At 37.3% G+C, this 23,517-nt stretch overlaps 1 protein-coding gene across 2 annotated transcripts in view; it reads right to left on the minus strand.

Moving 5' to 3' along the window:
- trim2a (tripartite motif containing 2a) overlaps nt 1–11,799 on the minus strand; it is a 37,930-nt gene extending 26,131 nt beyond the window's left edge. Inside the window, exon 1 of one of the 2 annotated variants that reach the window (XM_047365774.1) lies at nt 11,732–11,799. The gene's annotated coding sequence lies outside the window, so the exon portion shown is untranslated. Of the gene's footprint in view, nt 1–4,429; nt 4,581–11,731 lie in introns of those variants that run through there. The other variant, XM_047365773.1, reaches the window with a different exon arrangement.
- Between the last annotated feature and the right edge of the window lie 11,718 nt (nt 11,800–23,517).

The following is a 23,517-nucleotide window of genomic DNA, read 5'->3' on the forward strand; positions in this document are numbered from 1 at the left end:
ACGGAACTGCGGTTGTTTCCTCGCAGAAGACCAGCGAACAAGATCGGACGGAGAAAAGAAGCTCAGATGGAAAAGGAACAGAGACACAGCCCAACTGATCGACTGCATTAAAAAGAGGATCAACCTGTGTGCCCTGGAAGGACTGTGCCTCAGGATTAAGAATCTGATTTCATCTAAAGCCTTTTTATCCAGACAACAGAAGTGAACTTGATTGGTGAACAGCTGATTGCTCTAAGATTCAGCGTTCTGGAAGTCCTGAATCAACCTCATTTGTGTCTCCGGGTTTCCTTCAACTCTTCAGCCTCTAGAAGTTACTGTCCTCTGAGACATATGACAAAGTTCTTGTTTAACCATAAAAACCTGGAGCATCAGTGGCTGTCCACTTAGAAGAAAACTGAAGATTAAGTCGTATTTCCTTCAAGAAATCACTCGTTGTTACCAGAAGAAACGTCTCCATCTGGTGCATGGATGAGCCTCCGTCTTCAAAGCCTCTCCAAACCCACTAGTTTCAGCATCAGGGAAAGACAGGTTGAGTTGATTGATTAATTTCTGTTATGGAAGCTATATGTTGCCGAATTTAAGCTGTTACTGGCCCCTGCAAGACCGTTACTAATTAAAGAAAGTATATAAAATTCTAGTTAAATCGTGGACATTCAATTATTTGAGTCACCGTATTTTTGGTTTTTCATTGGTGGTAAAAAGTCTTGTTGCCTGGTTCTAAGATATTTTAGGAGGTTTTTATAGGTTGCCTTAGTCAAGTTTGTTAAAATAGCGCCCTTGGGGCTCATGCCTAGCTACTAAAATTAACCTAGTCCATATACCAAGAGCCAGTTGTAATATTAGGGAATGAGCAGCCGTGAACAAAAGTGACTGTCGAAGTGTGAATGACTGCTGTGGGCTACTCAGTCGTCCAGACCTCCAGTCGAAGAAGGGCTTTTTGTATGAAGGCTGTCAGAGGCTAGGCGAGTTATTTCCCAACACCAGCTTAAACAGAACTTTCAGTAAACCTGCTTAGTGAGACCTTTCAGGTTTAGGGAAGTCCGGACCTGTTGGATGGAGAGCTGGATTGAGCAATCCCCTTAGACATAGGGAAGTAGGAGGGAGGGGTTAGCTCATCGGACAATGAAAAGCTCAAGTAAAAAGAAGCAGGCAATCTTTGAATTACCTAAAGTCTTAAAAGACACACACAAAAAAAAAAAACGATAGCTCAGATGCACTGACACATTTAAAACAACAACAAAAAAAAGAGTAGATATGCAACATAACCTGTTTTAACTGCTTCACTTTCAGGTTCACATAATTAGAAACAAAGCATTATGACACTTCAAAAGACCAGCGCAAAAAAGAAGGCCTTCTCACTCACCGATATGAAAACAGTTTCATTTTGATTACATCTCAGAGGGTTTGCACGTTAGTTTAGGTCTCTGCTGGTCTCTCACAGTTCTTTCCAGAGCACTGACCTCAGCTGTTTCTACCATCTCTCTCTCTCTCTTCATTTCTGAACACAACACACTGTGTTACAACAACAACAACTCAGTCGGAGTGAATGACTGATTTCAAAAAAGGTGCTTCCCATTCTGTTTCTGCCATGTATTATTACAACGGCAAAGTGAGTCCCAGCAATTGGAAGACAAATTAAGCAAATCTCGCCCTAAAAATACTGTTTAAAAAACTTCATCTGCATCGCCTTTGCTGACAGACCAAAAAATTGCTTTCACGGGCCTGAGGGCCACATTTTAGACACCCCTGAGTTATACCATCAGTAAATAAAAATATTCCACACTGATGAAAAATGAAAGGCTTTCAAAAAAACAAAACTTAACCTAGTTGTAAAACAAAAGAAAAGCTTGTTCGGATAATATGTAGGGATAATCCTCCAGGTTTTTGTCAGAACTTTCCAATCAATTGCACATCATTGGTCCCCATTTTACCATGGGTAAGTCAGTTTTCCTGATTTGATGGTGTCCATCTTCATTACGAAGTGCTTTCAGTTCTTGTATCTCCTGTAAGCCAAAGACCATGAAAAAAAAGCTAGGAGAGGGTAAATAGCAACAACATTTTCTCTCTGAAAAAGCTTTTCAGAATGGTACAAACCTATTCATGTTTTTGCAAAAAAATTTTTTTGGCTCGACCTTCATTAGATTGTTTCAGAATTGAGCTGTGTTAAGTACTGAAGCCTGCAAAACTATCACAGCGACGAAGTTTCAGCTTATGACGTGATTATTGAGCCATAACCCAGCGTAATAACTTTGTGTCCACTGGGTGGGTTATGGGATGGGTACTGGGGGGATTTGGAATCTCCATTACTGATTGTAATTTTAGTTAACCTTTTGTCAACATGACTAGGTTCACACAGCAGGTCCTGATGCTCAGTTCTGATTTTTTGCTAAAATCCAACTGTTTTTGAGTGGTTGATCAAACTACTAATTAAATGCGGCCACCATCGGACACTTAGTCGGAACGGTTCACAACCCCAAAGCAGCCCACATGCGCAGATGGAGAATGTAGATGACACAGCAGCGCACCGTTTACAGGAGTAATATTGTGTCATTACTAAGAGCAATGGGAACCAGCAATATTATGACCACATCATAACAAGACGAAGAAAGGTACGGAAAAAAAATGAGCAGAATTATTTACAGTGGCCTTTTGTGAATCAGTGACTGGACCTTCTGTAGAGACGTCTGTATGGATGTGAAGTCGCAAATTCAAAGTCCGATGAAATGTGACATGACCGTTCATGATACTTTGAAAACTAACGGATATGTATCCAGTTTAGTACCACATATGGAATTGGCACAATTTGGATATTTTTGAAGGGTTAAAGATCAAAATAGGGCCTTTCAGACTCCCAGGAAAACGTTAAATATGAGTTAAAAAAAATTAAAAATTGGATTTGGGCCACATTTGGCTATAGTGTGAAGTTAGCCTTTGTGACCCAACAACTAAGTTGTTTTGTAAGTTTTTAAACAATTTTTAGCACCTAAACCCACAAGGCCAAGGTTTGGACATCAGACATTGAAGCAGCAGAAGATAAATCACTAGATTTATCTTCTGCTGCTTCAATAAGTCTCTAACAGAAATAACCTTTCCAACCATTGTTCCCAGTGAAATCAGGGGGGTTTATGTGTCAATAGTGCTGCAGCCAAACATTAGAACACTCTCATGCTTATCGTAAAATTCCAGTGGTGACAGGATGAGAGATTACAGTGGCTGAGCACGCCTTAACATCACTCATCGAACACCCACCCATCTGAACCAGAAGACCACAGATCAACTGTGTGTTCAACCAGGTTTATAAGTTTTACTTTGAGTGGATTTAATGTTTTTATATCCCAAACAAACTACAAAACCTTTGCTTTGCTGCTCAAGCTTGGAAATTTCTATATTTTTCCCCACCAACATTTAAGGTTTTTCCAATTGTATGCATACTTTTCAAGGAAAAAAGGGCAAGGGAACCTTGGAACCGAGTAAATTGGGAAATCCTGAGTCAGTGCGCCAGGCAGTATATCTACCAACCCTGCACTCTGCATGCACGAGATAAGAAAATGCTCTGTATATCTCCGTGTCAGAGTGTCTGTATGTTAGCTGCTGAACTCAAGCTGAAGGGTACAGTTCTGCAGCTGTAAGGAAACTGGAAACCGTCCATGCTGCACATCTGTCGACCTGAATTCAGTGAAGCTGAAAACAGTGCAATGTCCAAACAAACTGCACTTTCTTAGTGAAACAGTGACAAAAAAAACTGCTTTAGTTTTCACTTTAGCTGATTTTTAACCAGTTTGCGATATATGAATAAAAGCTCCAGCTTGGAGTTAGTGTCTTAAAGTTTGCAGTACTGGAATATATATTCATGTTTATCACTTCAGACTTTTTGTTTGCGCAGTTTACTATATGAAATCATTTTAGTAGCCCTATATCTGCTTAAAGAACAGATCTTGAATAATTATTAATCCAAACTCCAGCACAGATGAAGAGACTACTATGCAAGACTTTGACTGATTGTGAATATTTTATACTGAATACTGCCCGATTTAAATGGCTTTTGATTACATGAACAAACTTGACTTTTTGCACCTGCTACTTACCAGCAAGCACGAAAAGCAGGGAAAGGAAAAAAGACATAAGTGCATAAATATGGGTTCCACCTGAGGCTGTTCAATCTGCAGCTGGAACTTGTTTTTCAAGTATTAACCTAGAGAAGTCTTCCCAGGAAAATACCTTTATTGTGGAGGCATTTATTTTTAAAGTCATCCTTTCTTCTTCCAAAAGCCAAAAAACATCATTGGGCAAACATTTTTTTAGCAAGGCATTCACCAAGATAGTTATAGATCATTCCTTCCTTTAATTATAAATCTTTCCTTTTATTTATTCCTCTTATCATTTTTCCATTTAAACGTAAAAAAATAGAAGCCCCCCCCCCCCCACTTACTTTAACTCCATGGCTGCCTTCTTTCCTCCTGGCCTCTCTTTTCTCAGAAAGAGAAAACAGAAGACTGCTCTCTGTCACCTAATCCTGCTCATGGCTCATATGCTGTGGCGTGCACAGTGGGGGGGGACAGAGAAAGCACATGTGAGAGGCCTGAGTGGTTACAGTAATCCAAACAGACTGACAGTCAATGGGAGAGCAGAGACAGAGGAGGGGTGGGCCCTGTGGTGGCGTACACAAAAGAAAGGACCAATCAAAAGAAAGTGAGCAAGGCCAAGGCGGGGGGGGAGAGGGGGTTAAATCTTGTAAACACAGAGAGGGCCAAAGTCTGAAAGGTACATCAAAATGCAAAAAAAGAGAGGGGATCTGAACCTCCTGCAATACAAACAACCCAACCAGCTTTATGCAACAGAAAGGAGATTACATCTCCTATTTCTGGTAAGTTGCATTGCTTCTCAAATGACCCACATGTATGAATAAAACTTAATTTCCTGCAAGGCAGCAGAAACAACTGGAGATGCAGATTCCCAGTTTTTGTAAAATGATGTCCTGCAGATTCTGGTTTTGGCTATTTCCAGTTTGTCAAAGCCCAGCACAAACTGTAAAATAAAAATATTACACTATTTATACATGCGAGACTGTGTAAGCTTGACATCTTAAAATCTTAATGGTAAGATGTCAGATTGCATGTCTTGTTGCTGCAGATAAATCGCACCTTACCGAACCGATCAAGATGTCAGTCTAGTAATAAATGGACAGCAAGACTCAGAAGTAGGTCGCAGCGGCAGTCATTGTGGACTGTTTTCCCAGAAAATATCTGACAGTGTCTGATAGTTTTCTTAAGTCGTCAAGATGCCGCTGAATCGCAGGTTGGTGTCTCAGTCACACTGAACCACCAATTTTTTTTATAAGATATTTTTTTGCGGCACTAGTGGCCTTTATTTTTCCCAGTGTTGTTTGACAATGGATAGACAAATGGGGACGGAGAGGGGAAGACACGCGGCAAATGTTGCTGGTGTCGGGACTCGAACCCGGGACAGCCACGTCGAGGACTAAGACCTCCGTATATGGGTCACGCACTCAACCCCCTGTACCATCACCAGCATTTCGCCCCTAAACCACCAATTTAATCTCACAATCAGACTTTATGATTCTTTCATGAGAAAGTCTGGTCTTCTCTTAGATTTCAGCTAAGATACCATGAGGTTACAGCCTTTTCTCCATCTGTCAAAGCTAATTTAGAACCTGACTGTTCTGTTTTATTCAGAAATCAAAGTGACATATAGTGACTGTATAAACAGCGCACAAAGTAAGGAAATGTGCGTTGGGTCGATTATTTCCTTACGGTTGCAACACTTCTTGGCAATGAACAGTGTACTGTTGGAAAACCTGTTTATTTCTCTTGAAATGGTGCCACATTTGTGAGGAAAATACATTTGTGGATTGAGCAGCACAGTTGTGGAAAAACTGGTTAATTGCTCCCTGCCAAAAGCAAGTCAACCACCTGAATCTTGACCACGGTGAAGTCATGTTGCTTCACTCAGTAAAAACATCCATGCTGAAAATGAGCTTTTAGCAACAGTCACGCCAAAAGCTCTGGTGTGGTGCATTTACAGGTTTGCCACTCACCACTCCAGCTCAGCAAGGTAAAAACCTGCTGATTCCATTCATCTTAAGAGTGATCGGTTCACCCCTTGGTGGGCCTTTTAATTTTACGCAAGTAAAAACCTTTCTTAGGATTCAAAACCTAATCTCTTCTAATAAAAAGGGACACCAAACTATTGCTGGGTTAAGCACACAGGCAGTTACCATTTCTGCGTGAAATTCACAGCAGATCAAATTTACCCTTATTAAAATAAGGAATCTCAAAATGTCACAATAGTAAAGTCATCTGAACAGAGACAGCAGTGGAGTTAAAACACACAATTCACAGGATTCACACACGATTCATGAGCTTCTGTCATATTTGGCCTTGAAGGAATTAAAGCCAAGAAGGCAGCCTTCCTCTTATTGTTTGCATGTAATTATTTTTAGTTTCTTGAAAACAAAAACCTCTCATGGTTTTCTTTCTTGCACATCCACCCACGTACTTTGACACATACGTCCACACATGTCACAGACCTGTATGTTCCCAGAGACTCTCCCATTTCTTGAAAGCTTTAATGTAACAGGTAGGCTGCAGAAGACATATGAAGTAATTACACAAATGCATCCATTTCCCTGATCCAGGCCCACCCCCACTTTACTAGATTACTCACAGCAAAAACAGACCCCTACTGAAACAGAAAAACGAATTAGATTATTTTTTAATTCAGATTTACAATCGGGGAAATGCAACATCTCAAAGTAAAGAGATAATCTTCTGAAGCAGCTGCTCCTAGATCTTTTCTTGATTAACTAACTAATCAAGTTTTAAAATAATATGACTGTCACTGAAATGCCCACGCAAATTTCTATGGTGTTCTTTTCACAGTTTAATTCAATTCAGTTTTATTTATATAGCGCCAATTCACAACGTATGTCGTCTCAAGTCACTTCACAAAGGCTTTGGAATGGTGCGGGGTTGTTGGGAAGTTTAGAATAAACTACTTTGTGTTAGAGTTTGACCATTTTAGAATGGGCTATGTGTAGGGGTACTAAGTAAAATAATTAACTGATAAAGTTTGTCCATCTAGACCCTACTGGTGGCCATTGTTATACTAAAAACAAGGATTGGTGGTACCTTTCTCTGTCAGACTGATTATAACCATTGGAAAAGAGAAGGGGTCCCACGGGTAGCAGAAATGGTGGTGTGTTTCCACCTCAACCATAACTGAGCCAGTTTAGGCTAAACCTGACTGCCAATTACTCCGTCCAACAGGGAGAGAGGAAGGCAGAGTTAAAAATAATTGGCGAGTGTTGTTTCCTGTTGCATTGTGTGAAAGGTGGGCAACTTTAAAAAGAGCTAAGTCGATTCAATTAAATCATACATATTTGAAGTCAGGTACATACATTCTAATTAATCCTAACTATCCAAGGTTTAACAACATTCAGCTGCAACATGACTTAAACCCATTTACAAATCTGACACTACGACATTCATCAGAACCACCTAGATGGCCATCATCCATTGTTAATCAAGCTTTACTCCATCATATGTTGCTGTGGCAAGTCACCTGCAGAGCTCAGTGGTGGGTCCACTCATTGTGAGGGGGTCACAGTCCAACAGATCAGTCTTCAAGCCTGCCACCATCAATACCAACACCAATGCCCAGGCAACAGAAAAAACAACAAGCAAGCCTTAGAGTGTAATCAATTATCTAAAAAATGCTATTCTATAAAAAACTGTTCCAAAGAAATTTGTGAGGTGAAAAAAATAGTCCCATCTCAACTTTATGAAGTTTAAGATAAACTGTGATTGGACTGCCATGCCATGTATGCATTCTTGTGTCATCTTATTTCTTTACATTTTACTTCCAATCAGGCAGATCTAACATTTAAAATTAAGAAGATAGTAAATTTGACAAATGTCTTTGGTTTCCAGAGGCATGTAACTTTGATCAATCATAAATCAAACACCAAAGCTTAAGAGATGAACCAGTGATGCATCATAGGTATGCTCCTTGAAAACAAAGCTAATAAATTGTGGGTAGTTTAAAACATTTAGACAGCTTTGTCTGAAAACATGCTGATGCTCACTTCATGCAGCTGCTTGGATTTATTACATATATTGCAAAGTGACATGTCTGGGAAACTACTGCATTTATCGGTGGACTACAGAGAAAATATTATTACATCATTCTGGAGCACTGAGTCATCTCAGCAGCTGTTTCCTACTCCCACAGATCCTCTGCTGCCACTGCAGCATGGAAATCTACAGCAGAGGGAGATTTCAGCAGACTTTACTGCATTACAATCTGATCGCTGTTCACAGGAGATCTGACAGAAAAGAAGCATTTATAATAAACAGAGTCACTAAAATATTGCCTTAAAATTATTATTATTTGACATCAGCATATTAAAGAGATTTAACCATGGAGAGTAAATTAATTTACCTATTTTATGGCCTAAGGACATGCTGCTTAATCATCATATGCTGTATGAAAAAGCATCAAATCTGATATCACTGGGATATATTTGTAACTTGGATCCATCAAAAAGAAACAGTTTGTTAGCCACACAGTATATGACAGGTTTGAGATTTTATATGCATCTCATCGAAACATATAAACTATGTTGTGAACAACCTGAAAGTTTGCCAGTTTAAAGTATTTACCTGAGTAAAATCTTTGGTCATTGCTCGTCAGCATCACCCGTTTTCCCTCAGCAGAAAAGAAGGGGTATCAAGGGCTCAGCCCTGAGGTACACTACCATATACAGGTCCTTCTCAAAATATTAGCATATTGTGATAAAGTTCATTATTTTCCATATTGTCATGATGAAAATTTAACATTCATATATTTTAGATTCATTGCACATTAACTGAAATATTTCAGGTCTTTTATTGTCTTAATACGAATGATTTTGGCATACAGCTCATGAAAACCCAAAATTCCTATCTCACAAAATTAGCATATTTCATCCGACCAATAAAAGAAAAGTGTTTTTAATACAAAAAACGTCAACCTTCAAATAATCATGTACAGTTATGCACTCAATACTTGGTCGGGAATCCTTTGGCAGAAATGACTGCTTCAATGCGGCGTGGCATGGAGGCAATCAGCCTGTGGCACTGCTGAGGTCTTATGGAGGCCCAGGATGCTTCGATAGCGGCCTTTAGCTCATCCAGAGTGTTGGGTCTTGAGTCTCTCAACGTTCTCTTCACAATATCCCACAGATTCTCTATGGGGTTCAGGTCAGGAGAGTTGGCAGGCCAATTGAGCACAGTGATACCATGGTCAGTAAACCATTTACCAGTGGTTTTGGCACTGTGAGCAGGTGCCAGGTCGTGCTGAAAAATGAAATCTTCATCTCCATAAAGCTTTTCAGCAGATGGAAGCATGAAGTGCTCCAAAATCTCCTGATAGCTAGCTGCATTGACCCTGCCCTTGATAAAACACAGTGGACCAACACCAGCAGCTGACACGGCACCCCAGACCATCACTGACTGTGGGTACTTGACACTGGACTTCTGGCATTTTGGCATTTCCTTCTCCCCAGTCTTCCTCCAGACTCTGGCACCTTGATTTCCGAATGACATGCAGAATTTGCTTTCATCTGAAAAAAGTACTTTGGACCACTGAGCAACAGTCCAGTGCTGCTTCTCTGTAGCCCAGGTCAGGCGCTTCTGCCGCTGTTTCTGGTTCAAAAGTGGCTTGACCTGGGGAATGCGGCACCTGTAGCCCATTTCCTGCACACGCCTGTGCACGGTGGCTCTGGATGTTTCTACTCCAGACTCAGTCCACTGCTTCCGCAGGTCCCCCAAGGTCTGGAATCGGCCCTTCTCCACAATCATCCTCAGGGTCCGGTCACCTCTTCTCGTTGTGCAGCGTTTCCTGCTACACTTTTTCCTTCCCACAGACTTCCCACTGAGGTGCCTTGATACAGCACTCTGGGAACAGCCTATTCGTTCAGAAATTTCTTTCTGTGTCTTACCCTCTTGCTTGAGGGTGTCAATAGTGGCCTTCTGGTCGGCAGTCTTACCCATGATTGGGGTTTTGAGTGATGAACCAGGCTGGGAGTTTTAAAGGCCTCAGGAATCTTTTGCAGGTGTTTAGAGTTAACTCGTTGATTCAGATGATGAGGTTCATAGCTCGTTTAGAGACCCTTTTAATGATATGCTAATTTTGTGAGATAGGAATTTTGGGTTTTCATGAGCTGTATGCCAAAATCATCCGTATTAAGACAATAAAAGACCTGAAATATTTCAGTTAGTGTGCAATGAATCTAAAATATATGAATGTTAAATTTTCATCATGACATTATGGAAAATAATAAACTTTATCACAATATGCTAATATTTTGAGAAGGACCTGTAAAGATTCTCTGGAAGATTTACTTTCATGAGTTACAAAAGATAGTCTTTGATACAATCTGTAGGGGTTGAAATAATCAAATTTCTCAGTATTTGTGCTGCCACAAAAACGAATTTCTATTCATTTCTGTTGTGTCAGGTCAGAACTGCCCTTGTGTCTGGTTTTCAGATGTTGATTGTATTTACAGAGGTGCCCAAGTCCAGTTCTCGAGAGCTACTGTCACAACTTTTGGATGCATCCCTGCAACAACATACCTGAGTCAAATGGCCGAATTCCCTCATCAGCATGTCATTCAACTGTGCAGAGGCCTATCGCGCTATTTCATTCAGGTGTGTTAAAGAGATGCATCTAAAAGCTGCTGGATAGCAGCCTCCAAGGACAGAGGTAGGGCAACCATGTGTTAAAAGCTCTCAGTAATTAAAAGTGCTTTTGGGTCTTTGATTAGTGAATCAATGCTTGTATACCTCGATTAACACTGCTGGTACATTTACATTGATTTTTGTTTTGTTGGCCACTGATTTCACTTTGACATTTATGTATTTTTGGTATCAGAAACAATCTTCAATGACTTAATTCTGTTTCAAAAAACATCTCATTCAGCATGTGTTTACCAGTTTTTCTGCAGGGATCTTTTTTGAGGGGCAATGTTTTAAATATCTTATTAAAGGGAATTTTTAATTGGAAAAAAAATGTTCAAACATAATTGCTTTACCTGAATGTAATTCTTAGTATGAGCTAAAAGAGATTTTCACCAGAAACCTTGGAATCTAAAATATGGAATACCATTTGCATTCCTAAAATGTCCAAGCAAGCTGAAAATAAACTTAATCTACCTGACTTTTTATACAAAAGCTTAAGCTTAAAACTTATTTCTTCATATTAAAGCCAGTGCTTTATTGAATCAACCTAAGTCAAAGTAGTATATCGTGTCACATCAGTTGAGAGCTCATCAGAGTGAAGATGACTTTTCTGCTGATAACAAAATAGCAGAATACAGGGATTAAATACTACATACTTGTCAGATTTAACAAAAACAATATTTAGAATTTGAAGAACCAAGTTTTGTTTCAAGACTAGCTGTGCCTCAGAAGACAAACAGGTAAAGTCACGTTTTTACAGATTTTAAAAAGCAAGCATAGCTATGCATTTGCTGGTTGTCCTTTGCAGATTAAAAGAAAAAAAGATTTGAGTCTCAGTTCTTAGATTCTGTTAAGTCAACCAGAGTCAGGCTGTCCTGGTAGTGCAAAATAATTGCTACTTATCTTCACCCTTTTATAACAAATCTTACCAAAAAAAAAAAAAAAAGAATAAACAGCAAACATTTAATTAGTCTAAACTCGTTTACACTCACCTTAATGTGGTCTAATCTGTATAAAATCTATTATGAGGTCTGTTGACAAATTCCAATAGTTTCTGGCATTTTTCTCGTTTCTCCCACCCCTATCTTTGGCTGCTCTGCAGAGACAAAGTAGAGTCTCTGGCTGAGAGCCGCCTCAGCTCACTTCCACTTCATTTATTAAAGGGACCTGTTGACAATAAAAGGGGAAGGCTCCCAGCTGGATGCAGCAGTAGCTTATCTAGCCTAGTGGATGGTGGGAATCCCAACCAAGGGAACATTTATTAATATTACATAGCCTGCACATATAAAAATTGCTTTAAAGATAAATTATTTAACTTCATTTGCAGAAAATATGAGCCAAGAAAATTTTTTGTTTACTCTCTCACAGAGTACTATTATTTTTATCATTAAAATAAAACCATGTAAAATCTCCAGTTCCTGTTTGTCTTATAAATAGTTTAATTCCAATCACTGCGTCAAAGGTAAGACATTTAAGAAATCTGACCTGTAATCATCTTCACCATGAGACCATAAACAAAGACTGTTTCTAATTTGTAAAAGGAATGTTTCTAAATAAACAAAGCAGGTCTGAACAGAAGCTTTAAAATTTCAGTTTAGAGTTAATATAAAGAAAGCACACAAATTTTTCTGAACTTGGATATGATACCATTGTAAAAAGATCCAAGATAAGAAATCTGATAACATGTCTGATATCATATCTGCCCATGACAACAACTTTAGATTTAGAAGAAAATTGCGAGCAATATCTGAAATGGATCTAAGCAATCTAAAAGAACATTGAGTTGGCAAAAGTGAACTTAATGCCACAATAAATCTTAGTCAAAAAGCAGACATTGACCATCTGGGGAAGATAGGGGGGCCAAGGACTCAGCCCTAAGGTGCACCATCAAATAAACATTTTGTGGAAGATTTTCATTCAAAAAAAGACTGAGTCCTGCAGTCAACATAAATAAACCTGTCAAATACAGTACCAGAATGACTAACTTGTTTTATAATGCTACTGATGAGAATAAGCTAAATGTATACAAAAAAAAGGATATTAAACTATAAAGAAACATTTTTGACTGCAAGCTGCTCAATGGTCTAATATCCTGCAGTGTATACTCACAAATGTTTAACAAAACATCAAAAATAACTGTGATGCATTGCAAAATTGCTGTTAGATGATGAAAGTAACTGCTAGAAGTGAAGTTCAGCGTAGGAGTATATTAGCCAGATGTATTTGGAAAGTGGTTTCCTTGTATCTGGTCAAAATAATGGCAGCTTAACAAATAAATATCTTTTAAACAACCTATTTTGTTTCAAAATTTAAATTAAAAAAGGTCTGTTTATTGTTTTGGCAATTAATAAGTGAATTCATACTTGCAGCATTTGTAAACCTACAAAATACAGCCAACTTAATGGCACATATTGACCAGTTGGAACAGTGGCTTTCAGTCAAGCCCCTCTTCTTTTATGGAGGGAGACTGTTGCCGCAGCAACCTCACATTATGCAGAGGCCCAATGAAAGAGTCTTTTCAGAATAAAATAAAAGGGAGGAGGGAATAAAAGTATCTGCATTCCTTTTGCATTAGTGAATTAGTGAGATAGAAGAAAAACAACTGAGGTTTAGTGTCTGCTTTGTGCCTGATTTTACCTTCTCTCAACTATTTTAGAAACCTGATGCACAGTGTGCTTGTGTGCCACAGTAAAAGAGCATCTGTTTTGCATGCTGTGCACAATCAAATGCTCAGGGCAGACATTTCCAATCTCCCTTTTCCTAACAAATAAACTTATGCGATGACAATGTGAAAACTGTTTTTACTAACTGTAAGACAAACGATGTGCTGTCTGTGATTTGAATTCAGCATTTCACACATGGCCGTTTCATTATATGTCTTTGTTCTCATTTGTCCCGTAGTTATAGTTACTTCAGTTTTTCAAGGAACCAGTATTTTATGTAAAAGACATTCATATATGAAAATATTTGGCTGGTAAACATATAGGGGCTAAAGGTACAAAGAAAAATATGCACATAGTTTTACATCTGATTAGAATCAAGCATACATGAATTAATTTGTGAATAAATATAACTTTAGAATGAAAGCTAAGCCACATTATTATAAAAACAAAACCTTCTGAAAAGTACTTGACATTGCAAACAGAACAATAATTTGAACATAATTTCACTTGCTTTGGTGACAGCTGCTGCCGTCATTAGTTCAGTGGAGCATAGTGAGCTTAACCACTGAGAACTACTGCTTAATAATTAAACCATTTCCTTTGTTCCTTTTATTCTTTTAGATATTTACAATTATTATTCTGAGGCTAGGCAAGACCTGAAATGAGAAATTTCTAAATTAGACGGGTATATATTTTTTCAGAGCCTTTTAAATATTCAGAAACTGCAGCTGTCCAATATTAATTATAAAAGGAGCTGTACTGGAAAGAAAATATATTACCACTAGTAAGTGTTTCGCTTTCAATTGTATTTGTTTTTGCACCAGTCATGATAATGGATGGAATAATTAGATTGTTCTGTTAAATATACAGACTAATATTTTCATTTGTTTTTTATTATTTACAGGTTAATCTTCTAAAGATTTTAGTTGTTTGAGTTCCTCCCTCAATTGTCCAAATGAAAGTAAAAAAGTAAACCCTGTATCAGTTTCATGTTTTGGATGTATAAATGATCTGATCTACCAGGTTTTAAAATTGCTTAAATCTTATTAATTTAAGAAAGTGACTTCGTGATTTAATTGTTAATGACTAAAAATGAGAATGAGGATAGCAAACTTTTGAAATATTAAACTATTAGATATTAATTAACCTATTTGGAAACTGTTTTCTTGTTGCTTATCCATACCATGCTGATTTGCTTTTATTTCCATTGCAGACATAAACATCTTCATAATTCAGTTTTGCAATGATAGAGTTCAACCACTAATCTGATGCCGTCAAGGAACTACAGTGAGATGTTGAACAGATGTTGGGACACCAACAATCCAGCTAGCATTTTTTTGAAAGGTCAACGTGAATAAGGAGATGACATTTTTTCTTTAAAGATGTCAGCGAGCAAGGTCAGCAGTGGGACAACAAAGCACAACTCTGCAGAGGTCGTCTGATGAAGTAACCAAACAATTTAGAGGTAAAATAAATACTTTATTGATTTTAGTGTTTTTTAAGTGTTATGTTTTTGAAAACTTAGCTTTAGAGAAAGACAGAGGGCAATTTTGTCAGCAATCCAACTAAATATGAAGGAAACAATAAGCTTTTTTTAAATGTCAGCACCAGGACTGGTCTGTGTAAAAACTGCTCACAGAAACAGACTAAAGCTGCCACTTACTTGATTTAGAGGTGGGGTTGTGTTGATCCGTCTGGACAGGGACGCTCCCGCTGTGTCCAACCAGAAAGGCCTTCTTTATCATGTTTATGCCAGGCAGAAAAACATCTATCAGCTGGACTTTGGACCATTAAAAACTCTGCGTAAGAAAGACAAGATGTGTTCTACCTGCAGGGAGTGAAAGTGAAGAACCTCCTCTTTAGGTGAAAGGCCAAGCTGAAGGATAAGAAGGGATTAACTGTGGCACATGGCCACAATAACTGATCAGGAGATAAACGTTCCTAATTACACGTCGTTTGACCTCTCATGTGTGAATGACTTTTACCAAGTAGTAGCAACAACATTGAGAACAGGCCTGCTCAAAGATCGTACCTGTGGACTATTACAGGCCCTACAGGTGGCGGGAACACACAGCTCAGCTGTATGTTTGATTCGTGACAAACAATATTCATGCCAGATCTCTTTTTCTGCTGATAATGTTAAGATAAAATATCATGACTTGAGCAGTTAGAGGAACCAAAGGAAAGCAGAGAGAAGTGACAGAATAAAATAACGACAGTGGCATTCCAGAACTGGGCACAAAATACAAATCCTGGGACAATTCAAAGATGGTTCTGACAAAAGAGAGCAGAAACACAACATCAGCTAAAGAATCTGCAACTCATCAGTGAGTAGAGTTGCAGGTGTGTGATGAGTAATGCTTAACATCTGATAAAATGAAGAAAGGATCAAAGCTGACTGAGGCCATCTAGAGGCAATAACAGGTAACAGAAACCCAAACTGCAACAAGGGGCAAGAAACAAGACAAAAACACAAGACATGAAAATGATCAATACATGATTAATGAATGAATTAATGCTTGAATAAATGAATGGATCTGTTCCTGGTTATTTTAGGCTGTAAAGTATACTGTACAGCCCTGTGATTGACTAGTAACCTGTCCAGGAAGTACCCCGCCTCTCGCCCAATCAACGTTGTATAAGCATAGACCAGCTCCAGAGAAATTTAGCAGGGAATTTCTATTTCATATAATATATAAATACATAAATAAACATTTATGTAGCCTTTCAAATAACATAATCATGCTGTTTATTAACACAAAATAAAGAATAATGAGCTAAGTAAGTGTGAATCAGTCATCAGAAAATGATGAGTAATTATGCCTTATTATTATCAGAAACTTTAGCTCATGCATTGCATAAATCTTAGAAATTAGAAACAAAACAGCACTGCATTATAATAATTGTGTTTAGAACACATTAACTCCAGAAACCTGAAGGCAACAGTACATTAACTTATCCTGAAGAGTAGTGGAAATGTTTTTTTAACAAAAACAGAACATTTTAAACATTTCCACTCAAACCGTAAAGACCATCCATTGGTGGAGTGTCTGACTTCTGTATCCAATATATTAAAACAAAAACGTTTTAAAATGGGTTACAGTTGGCAAAATTAAATGTTTAAATAAATATCCTAGAAGTTATTGTAATTATTATTTAATTTCTAATCAGCTATCACCTTCAGTGTGACTTTAATGTGATCTGACTAGAGTGAAGCATAGAGGATTTTACAGAGTTGTATTCTCTTTAATTCATCAACTCTGCACTGAACTCACATTGATTACTCATATTGGAGTCTGCAGTGAAACTTGTTATAGTGCTTTCTTAGCAGAATGTAATCCAAAAAAAAGTTTACCTAACAAAAACATCCTCCACTATTACAAGAAAACCTCAGACTGGTTTTAATAAGCTAAACGTTTTGTAAAGGCTAGAGTGGATTGACTGGATTTTAAATATGGTTTGTTTATTTAGTACATATATATTGAATGTATTTTATTGAAAAAGCAAATTCAAACAGTAGCTCGTAGTAAATCAAACACTGTTAATGTAAGTTGTAAGTTTTACATAAAAAATATATTTTTTTACAATATTGAATTTGTTTTTGTAATTATTATCTTTTTGACCCTGCTGCAAAGCACTTTAGCATATTTTTCCTCCATATTGACTACGACAAAAATGATGGCGCTGTATACTTAGTTTTGTGGTATGTTGACGTAAGGTGCAGGCCTTCCTGCCATTTAAACACAAGAAACTCTGTTGCCCTCTAGTTGTGGCCAGTGGGTGTTTACAGTCCAAATATTCATCAAATAACAGGACTAAAAGGCAAATTTAACATCCTTCAGTCCTTAACTGATATGTAACCCTGAGAAAATATATGGAAATGTGAAAAATGTGTCCCTGAATTAACAAAATCAAAAAGTCACATGTTTATCTGACCATCAAGCAAAATAAGATCACTCTATTTTATATAATCTTACTCAAACAAAAATCTTAAATATTAGTAACTTTGAATTACCTTTTTCTGATTAAAGCACATAATGAACATAAATTGCTTTGAATAAGTTCAACCAGATGGAAAAATTAACTTATAATAAGATGTATCATTGCAGAAAGCTTCATGGGTGTCAGAATGCTCCTGAGCTTAAATAAACACCAAGAACAAGTTAGAACAGTCCACAGCAGTGTGATTTATTCATTTCTTTAGCGTAATTATTAGCATTACAAACACATCAAACTGTGCATTATGAGGATCAGAGACCAGCTTTCTCTGTGAAAACGATTGTTTTTTTTAGTGTGGGACTTCAGACGATGTATAATGTTTGCATTACAGTGAATCACGGTTTAGACATTAATAATCCCTCTGCACTTAAACTTAAAAACAATAGCAATTGTCACAACAAAAACTAAGCTGCAAAGTTGAAAAACACATTTGTGTTGCTGTTCGAACATTTGATTGAAATATCAGAAATTTCCCAGCTATCTTCAGTCAAAACAGTGTTTCTAATGCAGGAATCCTCACTTTGCATCTAAAGGAATGATTCTCCACTACAAGAACTTCTTAAGAATGTTGGAGGTTTAGTTGCAGCTAAGAAGACTTCAGGACATACAGGAGTGACCAACAAGTCCCAGAAATGTCTCTTTCTGAGGGGTGTGCTACAAAATAATATTGCCACCAGTGCAGAGCTTGTTTGTGCATGTGTTTGTGAGTGTATCTGCCCACACAGTAAGGCGCAGACTTTTTGTACCACAGCCTTCTGAAAATAAAGGCAGCAAATAAGCCACAATGGTACAAGAAAGCCATCAGACAAATTTTGCAGAATATGCTGAAGATTAACATACATGAGTAAAAAAAATAAATACTGCATAAAGTCACTTTCTCAGACTACAAAATGTACATTTAGGGAAATAAATGAAACACTTTGCACTTTGTTAAAAAAAAGAAAACTAGGATAATCAGCACTTATAAATTATATATAAAGCAGTTTAGTGCAGTGACCTTTAGGATTTACAGGGCATTTTGGTTCATAATGATGAACAAAGTCTAGACTGTTTCTTTGGCAACTGTCCTCTAACAAGGAAGTTGTGAGGAAAAGGGCAAATAAGTATGCAAATTCCTCTGCAGCTCTTCTGCTCTAAGCCAGTGAGATGTGACTAAAGGGCACGCATTGTGGTGCTGAGGGCCTGTGAAAGGACTGCAACAGGGGGCATTGTGCAACATACAAACGAGGATGCTTAGACAGTCTTTTATTTAAAAAAAAGTTTGACCAAGTGAAAGAAGCTTGTCTAAAGCTCAAAAAGCTGCAAAAATATTTTTGAAAATGTGTACATTTTCCCCAGATCAAATGGATTGCTTTTCAAAGATTGTTTTTTACAGGGAATATATCTGTTTATTCTCAGTTGTTAACTGGGAATTTAGGGAGAATCCTTTGAAAAAAAAAATCATTAATTTATTAAAATATTGCAACTGTCCCCATCCCATTAAGTTCCCAATGACGTTCAGCAAAAACGTTTTGAAAAAAATTGAAAGTGTTTGTTTACTCTTTTAATTAGTTGCTTACATGACCAAAATGAGTTTAATAACTACCTAAAACATTCATCTATAAGGTTTTAGACAGCTAAAAAGAATAATTTTAAAGAATTCTAAAGGCACAATGTTCCACCACCAAACTTGAACAAAAAGATCCCTATTAGCACCAAAATAAAACCAGCAAAATTCCCAGCTCACGTACATGATGAGGGTTTAAACTGTGAAGACATAAAGTCCACTAGGTCTGTGTGTGTGCTTGTTTATGTTTAATTTGGGACTTTTTCTGGTTAAAGTACTTAACTTCTGAAGATTGATAGGCCAAAAGGGGACGAAAGTTCACTTCCAATGCGTTAGAGCCTTAATTTTACAGTTGCGAGGTACTGTTAATAGTTATGGTTAGGATATGTGTTAGCGTTAATACAAATTATGTTACTAAAATGAATGAAATTCAAAAGAAAGTCTTGGTATGTCTACAAAAACAAATTTGTGCATGTGTGTGGCCTGCATGTCATATTCAAACTTTTATCACATGACCCTCATTTGCATGACAGAGACCAGAAAGACCGCTACAACATGTCAACACCCTGCAGCTCTCAACTATCTGATGAGGATTGTTTTAGGACATCTGTTTGTGCTTGATTTGTATTTTAAATATAAAAATATTACAAGTCACTAGATAATGTTACTTAAAATGAGATACTGTTAAAAGCTCAGTGTGCCTGAATTTATTTATATGCTTTCATCACACCCAGGTAGGTTTTACTGATGACTGATAGGCTACATTAGGATCTGCAATAATTCAGTGCATTATGTGAGTTTTGTTGCCAGCAAAGCAAAAATAGTTTAAAGGTGTGAAAGATAAATTATATTCAAGCTTTTTGGTAATTTCTTCTACATCTATAAACAGTTTTTATACAGTGTTTTATCAGCAAATACAATTATTTACAGATCTTTTTGAACAACACAAACAAAATACTCTATAGGCATTATTTGACAGTAAAACTTGAAATGAGATGCTACATCATTGTTGCCACAACACAAGTAGAGCTTAAAATAGCTGACGTTTGATGGTTGTTCAGGAGTGTTTGTTTCATATGAGCCTGTATTTATTTTAAAATTATGAAGAAAATCTCTTTTTTTTAAGGAATTGTAAGGACTAATGCGGTTAGAAGAAATGTGAATCGTTGGAAATGCACAGAAAATCTATGTGGATCAACAAAAATTTTGTTTTGGATCTTAATTTGAATTTAAAACACACACCATGCCCAAATTAAAGAAACCCAAACAGATGACTTTATATGAATATCCAGGGTGCTGGGTAAAATCAGAAAAATATGTGAACCCTGGAGTTTAAACCGTTCCCAAGGGTAGTTTGTGGAATTTCCATTAAAAATACAATTGGAAATGATGTGTGTTGCCCATACGTTGAATAAATACCCATAAATTCTCTAGAAAGACAGGTGCACGTTAGGGACATCTTGAAATAGGCATATTTTCTCCTTGACCGCTTACTGACAGATTAAGCACTCTAAATTCGGATTTAAACCTGTTCAGCTTGGAATTCAGAAAACCGATCGGATTTGCTAAATGTTGTGGTGCTAGCTACTATTAGCAATACAAGTCCATAGCAACAAACCTCTCTCTGTCAAAGCATTTAAACATGTTACATATTCACAATTAGAGACCCGACAGTACTGTGTGTTTCTAATGGTTTAATGAAATAGAAAACCTCAGGAACGTATGTTCCTCTAACTTTGAAAATGTTTTTAGGTGTGGCAGCCATATTGGATATTGAACTTGGGGAGGCTGGGGACCTCTCACTTTCCAGGTTAAATTTTCAGCTTCAGGGGATCTTCAGTTTGATTTTTACAACTTAAACCTCTCAGAAATTTAGGCTTCTGTGCACAAATCAAACGTACCATTTTACCTCAGCCAGTGAATACACTGTAGCAAAGTGCTTATGCTATGTTCTATTTTATTTGAAAACCAAATCTCTGCTGTGTTAATAACATTGAACCCAGCTATCTCTGTTCCCTAACAGAAAACCTGTGTGATTTGGTCATTGTTGTGCTGGTTGACCAGACTACCTATCGATACATCTATTGTTTGCAGCCACTTATTTCGTGTTAGGTTTGGGGGCCCAAGCTAGCTGCTGTTAGCAATTACAAGCTAACAAGCTAATGTATTTTGTCAGCATTTGATACATTTAAACATTAAAGAAACAAGCTCACTGACAAAGGTTATTGTGTGAAAATGATTTAATGAGATAGAAACTGCTTTAAGCACAAATAAATGATTTATTACAGCTGTTACTTTTTAATAGGTACAGCTGCCACATTGGATTTTAAGGCTGGACTTGGGGACAAGCCTCCAATTTTCTGCATCAGAAATATCTTTGTTGGGGTTCCACTTGCTTTTTCTGACTTAGAACGAGCTAATCTTCACCTCCAAAAACAGCATGACACAGCGGCAACATGATGTACTAGGTGCAAAACTTTAAATAGTGTAAGAAAGGCTCAACGTTTACTCTGGAAACAGAGTAAAGATTTCATATATAAGTGTTTCCTCAGTTTTCAGTTATTCTGACAATTATGATGTATTTGTCTAATTATAAATGTTTTTATTGCACAATTTTTTTTAAATAAAGTTTTGTACATTAATTATAGGGCTGCATGGTGGCGCAGTTGGTAGCACTGTTGCCTTGCAGCAAGAAGGTCCTGGGTTCAGTTCCCAGCCTGGGGTCTTTCTGCATGGAATTTGCATGTTCTCCTGTGCGTGTGTGGGTTCTCACCGGGTACTCTGGCTTCCTCCCACAGTCCAAAGACATGCCTGTTAGGTTAATTGGTAACTCTAAATTGCCCTTAGGTGTATGAATGAGTGTGTGCATGGTTGTATGTGTGTTGCCCTGCGATGGACTGGCGACCTGTCCAGGGTGTACCCCGCCTCTCGCCCATAGACTGCTGGAGATAGGCACCAGCTCCCCCGTGACCCACTATGGAATAAGCGGTAGAAAATGACTGACTGACATTAATTATAATTCTGAGACAGACTCGAATAGGCCAAACTGTGAATCAGCAGGTCAGAGACTTAGAAAAACTAGAATCAAACTGGGGAACTGCAATTGGTCCATTTCTACTCAGTAGGAATTATTTAAGGTTAAAAGGCCTTAAAAAATATAGATTTTTAATGCCCTACCCTTTTTTAGGCAATTTCAAAACAATGATAGAACTTTGTTCTCTGAATTGAAATCAATAAAAAAATCTATATACACTCTGATTTAAGTAAACTTTTTTGTAACTTCTTATAAGTTTTAAGTAAAATAAACAGTAATTTAAAACATTTTATCCACTAGACAAACTTGTCCAAATAAAAATGCATCTGTAATTTTATCTTTCATTTTAAGATATGTTCCTTTGCAAAATAAATGGGGCAACAATATATCATAATTTGATTTAGATTTCTAACCAAAAACTGTCATAGCCTTAGAAGGTGCTGCGAAGAACTGTGCCCATTGAAAAGTTAAACATGTCTCAAATAATTTTATAGAGTATTTTTGCTAATTATGTTATTTGACTCTGGTTTGTTCTTACAGTTACAAATTGTATCAGAAAAATTGTTGACCATCTCTGTACTCTTAGGAAACCACTGAGAAACATTGTTGAAACTAAACAACATCAAAAAACTGAAAATCTAAAGGAATCACAGTGCTGCAAAAAAGTATTTGCCCAATGACAGATTGTTATAAACCACATCTTGAATTGCTGTTTCATTTCATTAGTCACAGCAAGGCCCGATTACTACCAGACCTGTAGTATAAAAAACTTACTTAAATAGAACGTGTCTGACAACATGAAGTAGGTGAAAAAATTCTCAAAAACCAACACATTATCATGAAAGAATTAAGAAACAAAGTAATTTCCATCTATTAGTTTAGAAAGGGTTACAAAACAATTTCTAAGGTTTATGACTCCAGTGAACCACAGTAACAGCCATTAACCACAAATGGAGAAACATGGAACAGTGGTGAACCTTTACAGGAGTGGCCACCTCACCTACATTTTTCAAAGAAACAATCGACTCATATAGGAGGTCACAAAAGAACGCAGAAAAACATCTAAAGTACTGCAGGCCTCAAATAACCCCAGTTAGGGTCAGTGTTCATGATTCAACAATCAGAAACAGACTGGGCATAAGTGGTATCAAGCAGGGATTTTTCCAGTTAAAAACCACTGCTGCCTAAAAAGAACACGAAGACCCATCTCACTTTCAAACCCCTTGATGATTCTGTGGACCGACAAGTCAAAAGTAGAACTTTTGGAACATGTGTCCTGTTTTGCAAAAAAGATCATCATCCTGACAGTAAAAAATGGTGGTGGTAGTGTCCTAAACAATGTGCTGTAATTGATGGTACCAATATTTCTGCTCTCTGGCTGAAAATCCTGAAGGAGAATTTATGTTTATCACCTTCAGGTCAAGCTCACTTGGGTTATGCAGCAGGACAAGGATCTGAAACGGACCAGCAAGACCACTTCTCAAAGGCTAAGAAAATAAAACCCATAACAAAACAGCTTTAGCAAATTACAAACAA

Source organism: Girardinichthys multiradiatus, chromosome 5 (assembly GCF_021462225.1).
Source record: "Girardinichthys multiradiatus isolate DD_20200921_A chromosome 5, DD_fGirMul_XY1, whole genome shotgun sequence".
NCBI classification, from domain to species: domain Eukaryota; kingdom Metazoa; phylum Chordata; class Actinopteri; order Cyprinodontiformes; family Goodeidae; genus Girardinichthys; species Girardinichthys multiradiatus.